This window comes from Lagopus leucura, unplaced genomic scaffold, assembly GCF_019238085.1.
Source record: "Lagopus leucura isolate 7727_CA_CO unplaced genomic scaffold, USGS_WTPT01 Super-Scaffold_100008, whole genome shotgun sequence".
Classification (NCBI taxonomy): Eukaryota; Metazoa; Chordata; class Aves; order Galliformes; family Phasianidae; genus Lagopus; species Lagopus leucura.
In genome coordinates this window covers 29,411,881-29,431,060 of record NW_024962265.1, presented here as the reverse complement: position 1 = coordinate 29,431,060, position 19,180 = coordinate 29,411,881, and the positions used below count along the sequence as shown (strand labels likewise).

The 19,180-nt window shown below is 39.2% G+C and overlaps 1 protein-coding gene across 2 annotated transcripts in view; it reads right to left on the bottom strand.

Annotated features, from left to right (window-relative positions):
• Positions 1–19,180, bottom strand: part of ARID2 (AT-rich interaction domain 2) — a 105,317-nt gene that overhangs the window by 46,166 nt on the left and 39,971 nt on the right. The gene's annotated exons all lie outside the window — the stretch shown is intronic.

Genomic DNA, 19,180 nt, shown 5'->3' with positions numbered 1-19,180 from the left:
TCAGCAACAATTCATAACAATTCAAATGACAGAATCACAGACCTGTAGGGGTTAGGAGGCACCTCTAGAGATTATTGAGTCCAACCCCCCTGCAAAGCAGGCTCCCTGTAGCGGCTGCAAGGTGGGCATCCAGGCGGGTCTTCAGTATCTCCAGAGAAGAACCCATAACCTGGGCAGCCTGTTCCAGAGCTCCATCACCCTCACTGTGAAGAATTTCTTTCACATATTGTTAATTAAGATATTTATGAAGATTAATAAGATCACCTCTGAGTCTTCTTTTCTCAAGGCTGAACAGACCCAGTACAACCCACTGACTTTTCTTGGGACTAAGCCCATTTTTGCAAAGTCAGTTTTCACTTTGCTACTCTACATAATTATTCTGTACAGTTTACCAATACCCTTACTGAGGTGAAGCCCAGAAAAACAGCTCCTTCCTTTCTTCTGACCTAAAGAAAAACAACGTACCAAATTCTATCTATTACACAAGATGAAGAGTTAAGATTCACTGCAGGCAGTGATTCAAGGTCAGAAACTGAGCCACAGCTGCAACTAATGACTATCAGAAATCCCTTTAAATCCTTTCAGAAAAATGCTGATATACTCTACACAGTGACAGATTATCCCAGAGATGTCTGCAAGCACATAAGCTACGTATACATCAAAAATCAAATAGCTAATCGGCTCAGTAAATTAATTATCTCAACTTAGTTATTCCAGCATTATAAACTTTCCAAACATACAACATTCCAAAATATAAAGACAGTATGACCACAGTGGCCTTCATTTTACAGACATGTAGCTATGACATCTCTAATGAAATTATTCCAAAGTTGCCTACATTTGGAAGCTTTCAATGTGTTGAAAAACAACATCAAGCCAATTAAATTGTACTCAAAATGCTACTTAATCAGGAGATCATTCAAAACATTTATCTTCCCATTTGTATATACTAAAAATATTTAACAAAAATAGGAGAAAAAAAAGCTTTTGATATAATTATTGTCAGTAGACACTGAAGCCACTGATTTATGGTGAATCAGAATGATTTTAAGCATTTATTTGAAGGAAACAGTATTATTGATGACCTTCAGGGAGTATTTTGTGCACATTATTATTTCATGAAACGAAGCATCAGTTTCATAACCACGCTCCTAACATGTTAGCAAATTCCAGAAGGAAGAAGAAAATTTCTGAGTTAGTAAGTTTTATATATACATATGTATATATAAAGTTATACTATATACATATATCACTGTACCCCACACAAGTATGATTGGAGTCTCACTGGTGCCTACGACATTCAAAGTATATGTATGTTATCCTCAGGTGAACCACTGCTACATTGCCCTCTGTTAAAAAGTCCACAGCTTCACTGCACAATTATTTTTTTAGGGATTCAACAAAAAAGAAACTGCATTTAGTTACAGTTGCTTTTTCCTTTAAGCTAGAAATGATCATTTATGCTACTTATATCACATTTAAAATCTCAAAAAAACACACCCCTACAAAACTAAGTTGTTTACAACATTTTAAAACTTACAGGTCAACATTTCTCTACCTAAAGGTTTTTAAATCTAAATCCTATTTCTTTTCCACTTACTTCTTTCCCCTCTCATCCCACTTCTTTCCTTTCTCTTAAATCTGAAATCCAAAGATTAAGATCAAACGCAATTCATAGGATCTCTATGGCAAAAGGCAATCATAAGCAGGTAAGTATCACTCATCTACTCCAAACAAACTGAAAAAAAATAGTTCATCTACACATATATTTTATTTCTGTTATAATAAAATGGTCATTTGGAGAGCCTAAAAACTAAGTAATTACATTACTATGAGAACTTCCTAATCATTTGATGAAAATTGTTAATAAAAGCAGTTAACACTAGTAGTACTTACATATGCATAAATTACTTTAAACTGAAGGACCTGGAGGGTGGGGTCCAAAATGGCAATGCTCAATGCCATTGCAACTGAAACAGCAAATAAGCCAAGCCAACCAGAACAGTGCAACCATTCCTTGGCTGCTTCCCATGACACGAGCCAGAAGGCCAGCAACTTTAAGGGTGTGTATAGCTGTGGGGGGCCCTTTCTGCATCCCCACAGAGAAACCTGCATCCTCTACTCCTGTTTATTCTCTCTGAGTGTCTGTATAGCAATGCACACAGCATGAGGAATAAACAAAAAGAATTAGTGTGTGGTCACAGGGCTATGATCTCACTGCCATCACAGAGACATGGCTGGGACAACTCGCAAGACTGGAATGCTGTTATGGATGGCTATGTACTTTTTAGGATAGCTCAGCAAGTCGTAGCACAGAAGTTGCTCTTTATGTGAGAGAGCAGTTGGAATGTATCAGGCTCTGCCTAGAGAAGAATGATGAACAAGTGGAAAGCTTATGGGTGAGATTAGGACCAGGCAAACAGGGGTAGCACACTGTGGGTGTTTACTACCAGCTGCCTGATCAGGAGGAGGAAGCTGATGAGGCTTCCCACACACAGCTGAAAATAGCCTCATGATGACAGGCACCAGTTCTCATGGGAGACTTCAATCACCCTGGTATTTTCTGGAGAAGCAATGCTGCCAGGCACATGTAGTCCAGAAGGTTCCTACAGTGTGTTGATGATAACTTTCTGATGAAGGAGGTGCAGGAGCCAATGAGGAGCGGCACGCTGTGGGAACCTGTTCTTACAAAGTACTGGTTAGGAATGTGAATGAAGACTGGGAGCACTCTTGGATGCATCAAACGTGAGACGGTGGAGTTGAGGATCTTACAGAGAAGAAACTGGACTTCAGGAGAACTGTGACTTCTTCAGAGACCTACTTGGATGTGTCCCATGGATGAGAGTGCTGGCAGATAAGTGGGCCCCAGAGAGCTGTTTGACATTCAAACCACTACTTCCAAGACTGGCGCGTCCTGGAGAGTAAGAAATCGGGCAAAGGTGCCAGGAGACCCACATGGATAAGGAAGGAGCTCACGGAAAAACTCAAACAGAAGGAAAAAAAAATCTACAGAATGTGGAAATGGAGTCTGGGTACTTGAGTACAGAAATGTTGTCAGGACATGCAGAGATGCCACAAGGAAAACTAAGGCCCACTGGAAATTAAATCTGGTGAAGGAAGTCAAGGACAACAATAAAGGCTTTTTAAAATGTGTCAATAGCAAAAGAATGACTGGGGAAAATGCAGGTCTGCTGCTCAGGTGGGTGCCCTTGTAACTGAGGACACTGAGACTGCAATGCCTTCTTTGCTTCAGTTTAAAAATAAATAAAGACACAGTGTGAAACGTAACACATGAGGTGGCATAGCCAAGCTTTCAAGTGTACAGTCAGAAATGGTGCATAACGTAATCTTATGAGTCCCATGACATCATGTGCTCTAGAGCGTATCTGCACTGGTTTCTCAACATTCAACATGTAGCAATCCTAAGACAGACACAAAAATGTTTCCTGCAATCAAATGCTCATCTCCAATTCTGAAAGCTCAGTAACCACAACTTTAAATCATCTGAAATGTACCTTACTCCCTCAGTGACAGAATCATCTATTTAAAGCTCTTACTATATCAATCTATGTAGTGGACAGCATCTCTTCCCTCTTCTGATCATCCTGAAGCCAGAAATATTTTAGTAACTGTGAACAAAAACCAAAATATGCCTGTGGCTTATGTATTCTGCCAGGCCAAATTCCTTCCTGTATGCATTAGTGGTTGGTATCTTAAGATAGACTTACCAGTGGCTTCTAAATTCAGGAAAATGAGCACAGTTCTGCAGGATCCTGAACTAAGTATAAAGCTAAAAATTCTCAGGATCACAGTATTTTCAATTTACTGTGGCCCAAAATGGACCTTGAGAAGAGTTAACAGTTTTAAATACTGGTCACCACAATGGTCTAGCTGGAGAAAACTCCAAACTGTTCAGTAAATCACTGGGTCTGTCATCATTACTGCCACCATGCTCTGACTGAAGGAGTTTGTATTTTAACTGAAGTAACCAACACTGAAAGACAATTTCTCTTGTATTTACACATACACAAGTGAATGCTTTGTCTTGTACTCCACTGAGATCATCAAAAGCTACTGCAATCAAGGAAAAGACATAACAAAGAAAGATACAGGCTTCACAAAGTCCTGGACCAGATTAATCAAATCCATGAATAATTCTAACCCATTTAATGTGAAACTGTACACAAATATCGAGCTATCTCTTTAGGTCTTGATATATATATAAATAATCAAGACCTAAAGAGATAGCTCAATGGTCTGCATGACTTTCTCTCCTGACCACCCCATCGCCATTCCTTAAGTGAGAACATTTAGCAAATCAAGAGAATTCTAGGTTGGTTTTCTGCTAGTTTATCAAGTCAAGGGTCAGATAAACATTAGTACTGAAGCAGGGGAAATGCAGGCTGAGCACATGCACATGCCATTTCACCAATGGCAGAAGCTAGACTGCCTTAGCTTGTCTAACAGGACTCTAGGAGTGCTGTGGCTAGATCTAATTTCCTCATACCTGTTGGACCAAGCCAAAGGTTGAGCTTAGCATAAAGCACTTTCATTGTTGAAAAAAAGGTTTCCTAAGAATACTTAATAAAAGCAAATAAAAATCCCTACAGAGAAAACACAGTTCTCAAAATACAGTGTGTTCACAATCACCTTTGTTTGGACTTGTCCATTCTGTCAAGAATGAATAGCTATTTAAGCTTAAAAAAAAAAAAAGAAGCCTGTATTCCAGAATAATCCACTTTGTTCCATGCTTTAAAGTACAAATACTGAACCTTATGCTTTTTATTAAACCCATGTCCCAGCAGAGCTGAGCACTATGAATATCCTTGATATACTCCTCTGTTAATACCTCCTTTATTAAAATGTGTAAATGCAGTTCTGTCAAACACAGGCATTCTGAAATTTTAAAGATCTCGTCCTCTTCCTTCCTCTGGAAGCAAATAACTACACTGTTTCCAACTCTACTGGACTAACAATTTGGGAGGATTTAGAAAAGTCTTATGGGTGTGTATAAGTTAAAAGACCTTTGCAAACTAAAATTATCTTTGTGTGTGTGTGTGTGTGTGTGTGTGTTAACAATTCTGACAACGTTATCATGTCTTATTTCACAGGAAAACAGGATTCAACTCAAACTGAAGAGATGATGTACTTTTTCCCTCAGCCTAAACATGCACCGACTTCACCCTCAAAAACTCTCAGCTCCTCTAGCTCTCATTCAGTTCACCAAAGTTCCACATCTTCAAAGAACATTTTCTCTTTCCTAACACACCCCAAACTCATCTAAGCGTACTGAGGAAAAAGAAACCCACAAAGGCTAAAATGTTTTTTTCCCCTACCACAAGTGAAAAAAACTTACCTTACACCTATCACATACTCATCCATGTTAAGATCATGCTAGTTTAGAGGGAGGACATTTTACTATTTATGAACCCATGGAGCTTAACAACATTGTATTACTAAATTTCAGCTATAATAACCAAACCATAATAGCCTGACTTTGTGTGATTCCTTAATGCTACATTAGTACTGACTGTTTACAGACAACTGCACAGACCTCAATCCTTCAAACCCTCCTTTTGTTTACTGCAGAAAGAATGACCTGGAATTTTAGCGTAGAGAAGAAGCTTTGTAAATTAGCTTATTAAATGAGCTTTACTAGTCTTAAATACTAATCTTACCAATCTGGCACACAGCTTCTGTACAAACAGCAGAATACTTACCATAAAGACAGGTCTTGCTTTTCAAATGTAAAACATTTAAGTACAATAAAATGAGCTTTTCTATTACTGAAAAACAGCTGTGCAAAAGCCCACAAATTATGATCAGGTATTTACAAAAGGCTAATGCCATGTTTCAAAACAACCTACATCTTTATCTACAGACCAGAAATGCACACTTTAATCTCAGATTTTAGAGTCAGAAGGCTTCCTTAATTTGGCAAAGTCTCAGGTATACATATTAACAACATAGGTCTCAATCTTCTCATCCTCTCTTAATTTCAATGCCAATGAATGATTATGCTCTGAAAAATGCAGCTAATATGTACAAAAATGAACTAAAGCGATGAAATAGATGAAGGGCCAGAAGGAAATGACTAATAAACCAAGCAATTTATATAGGGTATAAAATTTTCATTGGTATCTGAGATGAAAACTAAGTACTACAATGAAGCATTGCTGATAATGGAATAATGATGAAATCTGGCTTGTGTACACACACCGAAAGGCTCCATCCTGCTACTGCATGGCATCTTACACTGACATTAGCCCAGTGAACGCATGACCTAAAATATTCAAGAAACTGAAACGCAATTTCAATTTATAACCCACTACCTCCTGTCAGCTTGGATCATGCCTCTATTCTGAGAGACTTCACCTGAAAAAAGAAAAGTTAAAATTTCACTCCCTGTATTGGGGCACAATCAACTTGCCATGCATGACAACAGCAAAGATGGCATCAACTGTTACAGTCCAACAATCAATTCATTAGCTCCACATTCAGCTAAAGGAGAAGCAAGTGCCATTCTCCACCAGAGATCTCTTCCAAGTCTTTCCTAATTAATTTGTCGTGCTAGTTATAGGTTGCAATATTCAGTACACGTGGTGAAGCTTGGTGCCACACTCCCGATAGAAATGTCTGCTTAGAACCTAATGAGTCTGCTGCATCATGTCTAACATACTCACTCATTCCATGGAAGTTCCTTTACAAAACTCATCATGAGAGTTAAGCAAACTAGTTCCTAGAAACGCTTAACACTACGCTTCAAGGTTCTGCTCAAACTTTTAGCACATATCACCAAGTTGCCTCACACTTGATTCCGTATCTATGGGACTTCTGTCACTGACATCATCAATCTTTTCAGAACTTTCTCCCTTGGCTGCAACAGTAGCAGGAATTCCAACCCAAGTTACAAGCTAGCAACTGAATCCTTCAAAATACTGTTTGTGTATTTTCCAATTTTATGTTGTACAAACTGAGAAACGGAGTATCTGACACACAAAGCAGCACCCAGCAAACCATTCCTTACACAGCAGCTCTCAGTAAGTATTCAGTTGATGCCTTGTTTGTTGTGAGTACCTAGTAAGACTTGCTGACAAATCAAGACCTTCACACTGTATTTGGCCGGCTGAGTAGCAAACTCCAGCATTCGTGCTTTTCAAACATCTGGCCTGCTGCTCTCCCAGCTGGCAGCAGCACGCTGTTCCCCACTCTGTTCCCATGCAGCCCCATGTGACGGCACGTATCACATCGTGCTGGGAGCTCCAGCCTCTGCCCAGCACCCCTCCTGCATGTGCTGGGCCAACTGTGAGCAAACTGGGAAAGCCCCGTTCCCATGAAAGGGAGTCTCAGACTTTCCAACAGATCCACACGTAAACAAAGATTGCATGCACTGGCATTTAAATGTGCTAACAATGTTTTGTAACACAGGTTATGTAAGATTGCGTGACAGATGGTCCAATTTGTGCTTCACTTGAAATCTGGTTAAGAAATTTGTGTCCTATCAAGAAGCCTTTGCAGACAGAAGAAAACCATATACATGCCTTGATGAACTTCTGCATCTGCTAAGGAAAGATGGATTACCTGTTGTTACAAAAAGAAGGGTAGAATCCATGAGCAATCTAGAAAGTTTCCTCTTATTAGAAATTACAATAACAGGAAAAAGGCAACATGTAATGCTTTAAAGTTCAAAACAAAAAACAAACAAATGTCAATTTTGGTGACACTGCAAGTCACCAAAAATATGTTCTTAATATCTATGGGAACAGCAAATTAAGATACTATTTTATGCTTTAACTCTAATAATGCTCTAACTTAGGAGGAATCACAGAATCACAGAAGCACCAAGGTTGGAAAAGACATACAAGATCATCCAGTCCAACCATCCACCAATCACCAACAGTTCTCACTAAACCATGTCCCTCAACACAACATCCAAACGTTCCTTGAACACCTCCAGGGTCACTGACTCCATCACCTCCCTGGGCAGCCCATTCCAGTGCCTGACCACTTTTTCAGAGATGTAGAAAGATGATAAGGAGGAAGATGATAAACAATCTATGCCAGCTAGATGAGTGTATGCAGGAGTGCAAACTCAAGAGATGAGGGCAGATGGGGTAGGAAGGGAATAAAACAAAACAGAAAACCTGCCTCTGCAGAAATTGCATTACCAGGACTTCCAATAGATTCCAAACACTACAGAACTGACAGCAGGAGAAGATGACTTATTTTGACTGCCTCAAAGTTAAGAGGAAGTCTGTGCTGCTAAAGAGTACAGAAATAAAAGGCAAAAGCTTCATTCACCATGAGGTTCTGTTAGCCAAGGTAGCAGCTGAAGGCAAAAATCAGATCTCTTGCCGCTTCTACATTCGTTTAACTCTTCTTAAATCCTGCCATGCCTGCAGTGCAAGCTGGCAGGAGGACTGCATGGGAAAGTGTCTGCACAGTAATGACAGTGACCCAGTGGACAAAGTCTTCACAATTAAGCAACTACATTTTGGTCTACTCCACTGTAACTAGCACCAAAATGTCTCCAACACTCACTTTTTTGAAATCCTTCACTCCCAGGTTTGCTTTCATTTCTATATATATTTAAATTAAATTAATCTGAGTCTCCTTGTGAACCAGTGCAACAGTCCACAGTTACCTTCCAGGAGTAACTCTTCTACTGCATTCTCACCGCTTGGCAAAAAGTATTCTAACCCAGCAACACCTCTTACTGCTTCAGCAGTTGTTTTGCTAGAGCTGACAGGCTTTGCATCCAGGAATATCTGAGCTGTGCCATTATTAGTAGTATTAATTCTCCAGTCTACTTCTGGGAATTAACTTTCCAACAAAGGCCTACTCGTCTTACTAATTTTATAGTCATTCTGTTGCCTCCTAGGATGACAGCTCATCAAGCCTGTCAAGTGTGACAGTAGTCTGGGTTTAGTCTTTAAGCAAAATATCAGGATCCTCAAGATTTTTGCTATACCCGTAACATCCACAAATTCTAGAAAAACCCAAGTTCCCCTTATTTTGAAAAACAATCAATCTACAGCACTAAGATTTACCGACAGTGCCTGAATCTAAATGGAAAAGATGCACTATTATGAATTATACTATGCGGTAGGAATCACCACGAGAAATGATAGCTAAAGTTAAACGTGCACAAAGCAGGTCATAACAACACAGTGTCACCCCACACCCCTCATCTCTTTTCAGATAGCCATGGACTGACTGGCAGTTGTACACAGAATGGCCTGAAATCTTCAATGCCACCATGCTGAGGAAGTCTCTGTAACCGTTTGCAGTATTCCTGTATTCAGTGCAGCTGTGGCAGCAATATAAGAGATTACTGCCATGCTGAAGATATACTGTAATACAATAATAACAGATTCAACTCAATATAGCTTACTGTACAGCATTAGTTATACACAGCATGCCTTATAAGCCAGCATGGAATGTAAAAACTTGTGTTCAGTGAACACTATTTAGGTTGCTAAGTCATGTGTCAAAGAGAACACAAATACAGAAGCTGGCTGTATACATGCCTTCTTTCATAGTCACATCCTAGGATGGGGCAGTGTTTTGACTACAACCTGTATATTTATCTACTACATGTGTTCAAAGAGGAAATACCCTTTTTAAATATATATATATAAGGAATACATATCATGAAGTAAAAAAAAAAAAAATTACAGCAGCAATGACCATTCCTACACAGTGCAATAACTGCAATCAGTCATTTGAACACTGAAGCTATAAATCTAATACGTATTTTGAGCTGCTGACAAAAGTTAAAGACAAAATACATTTAACGTGCAGTGGGTTTTGACCATGGCCACTTAGGAAACAATGAAGTTTCATAATTATTTCCAGACCTGAACAACTATGTCCATAAACACATTTTAATGCAAATACATGTTTACGTTCTTAATGCAGATGGTGTACAAATGCAGGCAACCTTCTGAATCTTGAAGTCATTGAAAATAACATTGACTGCAAGATGTATTGACCGCATAAAGCTACGTAGACAATATAGAAGTATTTAATTAACTAAATAAAGAGAATTGTATGCAGTATAAACAGCCATAAATTCATTTGCCAATTGCTACTCGTGTCTATTATTTAACTACTATGAAATTCAAATTAGAAGAAAATATTTTTGCTTTTTTCACCCCCTCAGTGCAAAAGGAGGAGAAAGAAATGATGCACATTACAACAGTACAACTTATTACATTCTGTCAGCACCTTGTCTGAAGAGTTGTTCTTATGAAGGGAAGATTTCCATGGTAAGTCAGTCTCAACTTGTTCCCAAAATTCAGGATGAAGACTATCCAAAATTACAGATACGATTTCCCTGTTGCCTTTAGTTCAGAGTTTCAATATCTAATATGAAAATGATAGATGGTATTTGCACAACAAAACTAAGAAACATTCTCAATCTCATTTCCTCATTCTCCTTTTTCCCCTGTGTCAGGAATAGGTGTCTCACTTTCTGCCTGCTAGCCTATGGATAATACTGCACAGAAATAACGCCCTGGAAAGAGTTTACCCTACCAAGGATTTCCAGCTGTCTGAGCTTCCCTCAATCTATTATAAATAGCACTGATACCTTTAGTATTACAGATGGTAATAAGTGCCCTTTATTTATTTGCATATGTTTCCAATATTTAGGAATATTGCACATTTTTGAAACTGCAGTGAAGACAGAAATGCTTCTGTATTGTATTTGCTTCATGCTTGTATATTTCAATATAATGGTGCCAACATAAATGTTGGTTCTTCTCTGAACACAAAACACCTAAGCAGTTTCTAGAACAAGACTTCAAAGTCCAAACTCTACATGGCCAAAGGAGCATCATAAGCACTGGAAAGTGATCCTTTCTCCCCAGTCCTCTCTCTGCATTCCCTCTCTTCACTCTTTGCTACATACAGGCACTACTTTGAAAGAAGTGCAGACAGGTGTGCAGTAGGAAGCCAGCTAACTGGGAGGAGACTATACGAGGGAATAGCAAATGGGATATATAAATCTCACAAAAACAGCCATGTAGGAAAAGGTTCTGGATTCCCAGCAATTGCTCCATCCACCAAAGTAAAGGTTTCCACACTACTTCCTCCTGCACGTTCAGCAGATACTGAGTAAATTGTGTGACACAGAACAAAAAAAAAATGAGTTCACTGGTTTCTGTTGTGCACAGGCTATTTCTAAATTTAGTGAATCTACAAGTCTATATAAAATACATTACTACACCAATTTTTCTGTAACTTCATTGTTAGAATCTACACATATTCAGTGTTGCGCTCCTCTGCCTTCATCTTATCAATCGTATTTTTCCTGCCATTAAATCCATTCACAATTTCTCACATGCAGACCACATAATCAAAGCAAATGTACTAGCTCATGTTTCTATTTATGCTGTTAATCAAACAAAAATATGAAAATTAATTAATTCTTGAACATTATACCACAGCTGCATCAAATATTCATTAAAAAAAAATAAGAGCAGAATAAAAAAAAAAATCTGATTAAGAAAATCCTGATGGGATTCTGCACAATAGGAACACAAATACTTTAAGTTCTATGTGAAGAAGAAAAAGCTGTCTGGGGAGTGGGTCCCTTCTTTACCTCACAATGTTAGCAGAAATTAATTTGTAAGAAAGAAAGCAATCTGGCCTGCAGAAAAACATTCAACTTGAAAATATCTGCATGTTTGAAACACAAACACATCCAGAAACTAAAACAACAGTGACTAATTTTCAGATCTTTTGATCAAGAAGCACCAACATCCTGCTACAGGGCTCGTTAAGCATCCCAGCGTATTCTGAGAACACAGCCACGTACAAATTGAGAAATGATGATAAAGAGGTAACATATTGATTTAGCTGCCTAAATGCATAAAAGCTACACATCTATACTAAAATAAAAATGCTGTGAGAGTTCCCATGCATGGAAATGAGCTGCCTGTACTGTGAAATTGTTAGAGAAGGGCCTGAAACAATTTCTCCAGGCCGACTAGCTTTCTCTCTAACACTTAAAGGCAACCATTCCCAGAAGAAAATTTGGATATAGTTACTCTGGTTTTTAGGCTAGGTATGGACATGAACCATTTTGTGTTAACTAGCTTCCTGCTTAATTAATTCACTAGTAAGTAGTGCTTATAGGAGGTAAACACAGAATGCTACAGGGGCAGCCTCTGACAATACAAAGTGGGGAAGCTGAAAGACAGATGAAGTGTTACTCCTTAGTAGGTTTTAAAGTTGTCAGTGACATAATGAACTTAAAGAATTTATAAGCATTTATGCTTTGGCTTGTCTAACTGCAAAGAAATTAGAATATATACAAGCATTAAAGGGAAAGAACAAAAGGACGTGATGTAAACAGATAAAGCCCAGAGACAGACACCCTGTTGGGAAGCATCTGTCTGAGGCATTAAAGATTATCAGGCAAATTTCTTTAAGGCAAAAGGAAATTTTGAAATCAGAAATCTTACTTTTGTCTACCGCAACAGCATTCTCATTGAGTAATTTGAAGCATGTGGTAAAAATACTCAAACTGTAAACTGATGAAGATGGAGAACGAAAATGTGTTAAGAGCACTAGAAGAGAAATTGTTATCTTTTACAGGAAGGCTAAAAAATAGAATACGTTATTAACAGCATTCAAATATTAAGTATTATAAATGGTACTGAGTCCCTGCTGGTGGTCTGGGGTTTAGAAGAGATAAGACCTGATCCTCCACTGTGGATTGACCAGGCTTTTCATACCAAGTAAATCCAGTACAGCTTAGCATATTCCTATTATTCTGAATGAAAATAATGTGTGGGAAAAGCTCTGCAATTAATGTACTGCATACCTTTTTAAGAGGCTGAGAGAAGGTAAACTGAGACTGAAAATAAAATTTCAGTTGGAAACCACAAATTCACCTAAGTGCACATCTCAATTAAGTAATAAATAAGTATGCATTTTTTAATTTAGTAATCTAAATGTTACCTCTCGCCCTCCCAAGTCTTTTCACTACACTGCACACAGCTGATAAATAGCACTAAATGCTACACACACTGCCACACATGCTCCAATAATGAAATCAGAGCACATTGTGTACTAAGTTCAGATATATCAGAGGTGAAAAAATTTTTTCTAGCATTTAAAAATATATACCTATTCCTGAACATTCAATTATAATGAAACAGCAACTAAATAGTAACTAAAGCTACCAGCTTAAACATAGTCCTTCCTTGACCCAGACTGCCTCAGCAGATGTGACAGTTTCCTGCTGTGGATGGCTCGAAGGTAAATGGCCTTTCTCAATGCCGTGGACTTCTTAGCAGCATTCAGTATCACAGAATCATAGAATGGCCTGGATTGAAAAGCACCACAGCGATCATTCAGTTTCAACCCCCTGCTATGTGCAGGTCGCCAACCACCAGACCAGGCTGCCCAGAGCCACATCCAGCCTGGCCTTGAATGCCTCCAGGGATGGGGCATCCACAGCCTCCCTGCACAACCTGTTCCAGTGCATCACCACCTTCTGTGTGAAAAACTTTCTCCCAGTATCTAACCTAAAAGGTCAGTAGTGCTGGCCTTCAGACAGTCAAATCTTTGGTATGAGAAATTGGCTCAAAAATGCTCTCTGGAAGGATCCACAGCTAGCTGCCAGGAAACCATGCCTCTGACTCCACTCTCGTTTCTGGGATCCCAGAATGAATAGCTCTCCCTTGGGTTTATCCTCCATCCCCTTGCAGACACAGGTACACTTAAGATGACATGGTCGGAAGCACTGGCACACACAGGACATGTCCCTACTTCCTCATCACAAATTTCTACCTTTGTTCTTTTTTGTCATTGCATTGTCTTTGTAACACAAGAACGTCTAATAGATAATACACACCCTGCTGAAACTAAAATGAAGTTTCATGGCATGCTGGTAGGCAGAGGGAAGCCCTGCAAGTAATTATTTTTTTTACCAGGAAGTTCCATACACAGAACTAATCATGCAGTGTGCAGATTAAAAGCACTCCTGCTTTCTTGACTGTGCTGACCTCTGCATGTATCTGAGCAATGCTGTGCATCTCCCCTTATCAGCAAGGAACGGCTCTCTATTATTCACTCATAATGACCTAAAGCTCAAGACATGCTTATCGACCCTTCAGGCTAGTGCAACTTTCTTCTCAGAGATAAAATCAGCTGTACAAACGAGCAAACTTTCTCGAAGACAATTTAAAACAAGAAATGAGAAACGTATCTGCAGAATATTCTGCACATCCGTAACACTGCGCCTTGCAATCGCTGAGGAAAACAATTAAATCCTTCAGTAGTGTAACACGTGTCAACCCAGCAATAGCATCCAATCCTCAGAAAGAAGGAAGCGCATACAACACTGCTTTAAAAACAACCTGCAAGTGATCAGACATTATACTCTGATGACAGTACTACTTCTAGAACTGAAGCTGAAGCTCAAGAAATCTGAAACACCTTCCAAAAATTCAGCTGTTCACACATTTTTGTTTGCTACATATGAGAAACTTAAAACCTATCCGGCAACAAAAGAAACCGGGGGTAGAGGGGTGCTTCTCCTGTTTCCTTTTTGCCTTTTCTAAGAATCTCTCCAATATTGAGTTCTCCATTCCCACATTTTCTTCTACGAAGTAACAATCAATTCCTCTTTGTCAATGCTATTTTTCATTTCTTTTTCCCACTTTCTGTAGGTACAGCCTGGAGCAGTGGATATTTCCAGCACCTTCAGTGTGCTACTGCAGCTATTCCTATTCCTGTCATGTTCACAAGGATACGAACATCTACATGAAACCAGCCCAGGTCTTGCTCGCCTTCATCCCCCCCTCCCCCCCCCCAAAAAATATCAGAAAAGTTAGGAGCAAAAAAACTTTCCAGTGCTGCTTTTTTGAGGGCTTGGGAACACAAACTTTGATTTACATTTTTAGCTGCTTTAATGAAAATGAAATTCTGAATGAGCTCATTTTTGTTTCCCATCTGTTCTAGGGGTTAATAATGATGCCTGTGAGTACAAGAACAGAATGCTTAGAAGTGTAAATATGCAGTAATTGCAATTAATCAATGCAGTCATTTTAGGTTTTCATTTCAACAAGAATTGCTTCAAGATAACTAACTTAATTTGATGTCATATTTATATGGCCCATTTCAGAAAAAGCACGTCATTTGTATATAATCAAATGTAAATATCACAATATCTAACATGCTGAGGTATGGCAGACACAGGTCCCTCCCGCCCTGGTATCTTACACAGTCAGAAAAGGCACAACACAGGAATTCAAGGGTCTCAACATCTTGTGACGATTTCCTAGCGGAATTAAGAACTGAACACATTCACTGCCTACTAAGAGTGGGTTTCCTTTTCTTTGACATCTTCTGCTTGTTCCCCCAACAAGTAACCTGAAGTTAAACACCACAGCAGCTGTTAGATAACAAACTTCTCAACTCTACTTACAATGTTTCGTAGTAAAGCAGTACTACAATTAATTCAATACATCAGTACTCTCTGCCTGTTCCCAAGCATGCAATCACTTTTCTGAGGCAGAAGTGGAAAAAGAATGAGTGCAGCACTGACATGACTAAGTTCTAAAATGACCCATTCTGGAAACATAAATGTACTTCAAGCTGAAAAAATATTCCCCAATGAAACACTTCATAATATTATTTTTTTAAGTATGAATAACAACACAATAAAGCACTGCTAACAAAAACAGAATCAAAGAGATGCAGTCCCCCAAATAAGGACACCTCCACACAACATCTGAATAGCAATACAACAGCGCCAAGAGGATTCATGGAAGTTGCAGCTCATCTCAGCAGTGCTAGCACGCCTTTTTCATTAAACTATGTTAATCACTACCATTACTTAAGAGCTGGAAAAGCACTTAAACCTACGGCCAGCCTCCTTCTCAAGGATCACTTTACAATGCTCATATGTTACACCCCACTACGGTGGTGTTAGTTGTCATGTTTTGATGGGTTCCTATGGCAGTAACTGTACTAATACACTTCTATTGACAAGAAAAGTATAAGTAACTGTACTGTGCAAAAATAAGGAGCACTGTCTAAGAAGCAGCATAGAAAGAAACCAATTCACAAGGAAAGAGGAAGGAAATTCCTATTTCCTAGGTGTTACGGGTTTTGTTTTGTTTTTTTTTGCTAATAGTAACACAAAAAAGCAGAATTTCAAATTAATTCTCAGTAATATACTTCTAAATTTCATCTACATATCATCAAGATACAGCAAGCAATTGTCTAAACTGATACACTCACTGTTCATCACGCACATGCTTGCAAACACAGAGGTATCCTCACTAAATGAAACAATTTCAACTGAAACAAGATTTTACAGTAAGAATCTTGAAACGCACAAAACATCTTTTTCTAAACTCAGCCTGTGTTTAATAATAAATACAAAATAAATGCTTATTTTCTTTATTTAAAACGTGCAGACTGGGAGCTTAAAAGGAAAGTCAGTTGCTCCTTTGTAACACTGAAAAAATGAAAATAATATAAAATACAAGATGCACCAAGCCTTAGGCTTACAGTCAGAGCTTCAAAGCTACGTAAGGACACAAGCAAGTAGGTATGTGCCAACTTCAATTTCACAAGCACATAAACACCAAGGCACATGCTTCCCACTGATCTCTATGCAAATCCATCACCCAACCCATCAAACAGACTACAGTGTTACTGTAAGATGCTACTTAGCAACTCTCTGTATCATCAAATTACTTTGGAAATAAGGCTCTGACAACCATAACTCACCAATTACCTAGAACTTCTCAAAACTTGACTAAAAAGAAGACAAAGGAAGAACAGGGCTGGGGGAGTCATTGCAGTACGTGGTGCTAAAGTACCTGTGCTCATGCACCGTATCACTGCACAAGGAACCACCATGCTGCGTCAGGCCACCAGCACAGAATCCCTGAAGCCACTGCAGAAGCCACCACCTGGATGTCAGCGTGCCCATTTCTGCTCAGGACACCCAATGCAGCTGCAGGCAGCATCAGCTGGGTTAGCTCGACTGCTCTCTTCAGCTATTTGAACCAACCCTGACAACAATTCTGAATGCCAACAGAAGCAGGCAGCAAATGGCAGAGAGCAGTTGTAAATCGTTTTAAACCGGTAAGCATTGTTTCATAAAGCTATCTAACGCTAACAGCTAAAACAAACTGTCTGCTGACTGACTATAACCAGCAAGGTATTTACAAGATTCTTCAGGCGAGCAAGCAGGACCAGGAGCAGTAATGATCAGCCAGGCCAGACCAAGCTGCTGATGGAGCCAGACGAAGCTTGCCTGAGCCCAAAGAGCAAAGGCTGCCTTGCAATTCTTCCAAGCTACCACAGCAAACAATTGTAGTTAAACTTTAAGAGACAGTCGGTTTAGAAGCCATTTTTCTCGACTAGACTGAAATCCACATCTGACATAAGCTGTGTTGAATTAACCTTGGCCAATACAAATATGGGCTGGAGCCAGTAATGCAGTCCCAGCGCCACTTGAGCAAGTCATCCTCTGTCTTAATTGCCAAAGAAAAATGCAACTGAGGGTTTTGTTCATTTGGTTTAAATGGACCAAAGGTTCTAACTCATATCCCAAATGGCCTGAACATTTATTCCAGGTAGCTTTCCTTTGGGAAAGGACACAGAAAGAGTTCTTAAATATTTTTAAAAGTGTTAAACTCCTGGGAGCTGGATCGTACCAGATGGATTGCAGTGAACACATGCAAGAAAGCCAGGCAGCCACATTTCCAGGCAGTATGTTTGTACAACACACGGAGGGCTTAAAATCAACATGCTGGGGCCATTATAAGGAAGAGATTGGTTTTGAAAAGAAAATAACGTACTTTCTGAACTGCATGTACCAAGTTACAGTTTATCAAAACAATCTCATGCGTAAGTATTTTGTCATGCTATAAGAAGATACAAGAAGAATATGAAAAGAGATTTAAGACAGGGAGAGCTCCGCACTCTCTTCCTCTGTGACACCCTAGGCTTGCAACAAAGGGGTAAGAATATCAAGGAAATGGATCAAAAATGACAAAGACCACATTCAGAGTAAGAATAAAGTGTGTGTCTAAGAGCAAAGGGTGGGGGAGACCTAAGCAGGATTGTTAAGGGCTGCATGCACAGCAGCAAAGGAAGCCAGCACAGACTGGCACACGGAGCACAGCTTGCTCTGGTACACACAGCTGATCTGGCATGCTACGAATGAGTAGGATATGAAGGAGTGCAATTAAATAAGAGGGATTATTATAAATTCTAACAGTAGATTGGGAATAAAGAAGGTAATTTCCCTCCCAAGCACTCAAAAAAAAATACTATAATAATGATGTAATGAAGTTGTCAGGTGGAGGTAAGCACCACACTTCTCTCTTCTTTCTCCAGCATCATTAGTGATTACTTTTTAGTAGTTATGAACTAGTTCAATTCCACTAAAACACTGATGAAAGAGAAAAATAAAGACTAAAACAACAGCCATACTAAAAGCAGTGGGCCAAGACCTGGCAAACATTAGGACTGTTTTTGCCACAGGCTAGCTGGCTTTGTGCAAGTTACTTAGCTTTTATGTGATGCCAGTAAGAAGGGGACAGTAAAATACAGTACTCTGTGATATACAGAAGTACTAAAAGAGCTCGGGATTGCTCAATTGGAGAAGCTGACTGAAAATAAATCTAAATGACAAAACATGTCAGATAAAATGAACCTCTGAAACTCTTCAGGTCTGGGTAGTGACAAATCAGGCTGATGACAAAAACTAGTTTGCAGTGATTCCAAGTGTATCTCCTACCCTTCTAGCCTATCAATTACAGTCATATCAAAGGTAAAGTTTCACAAGTACCTTTGTACTTGCAAGTGTATCCCTGTAAGTTTCTGCTGAGCCTCCCCAGCATTCCTCCCCTGCCCTGCAGTCCCCCAGCACAGCCTTCTGCCACACAGCACTCTAAGGACATGTGGGCTACACAGGGAACATCAACTAGGTGAGACCTTCCTAAGTTTTGTTTTTTAATATTTACATGCGAGCAACTGGACATCTCACATGATATTCTCTCTCTACTCCCTTCTTGCCTCAGAAAAGGAAGGTGGACCAAAGGATTTCTGGGAATCTTTCTTCAGTCTACCTATGAGTTCAAGTTTGCATTATCCTTGATTTGTTTCTTTTTTTTTTTTCAGTAAAGAAATCAAGAAG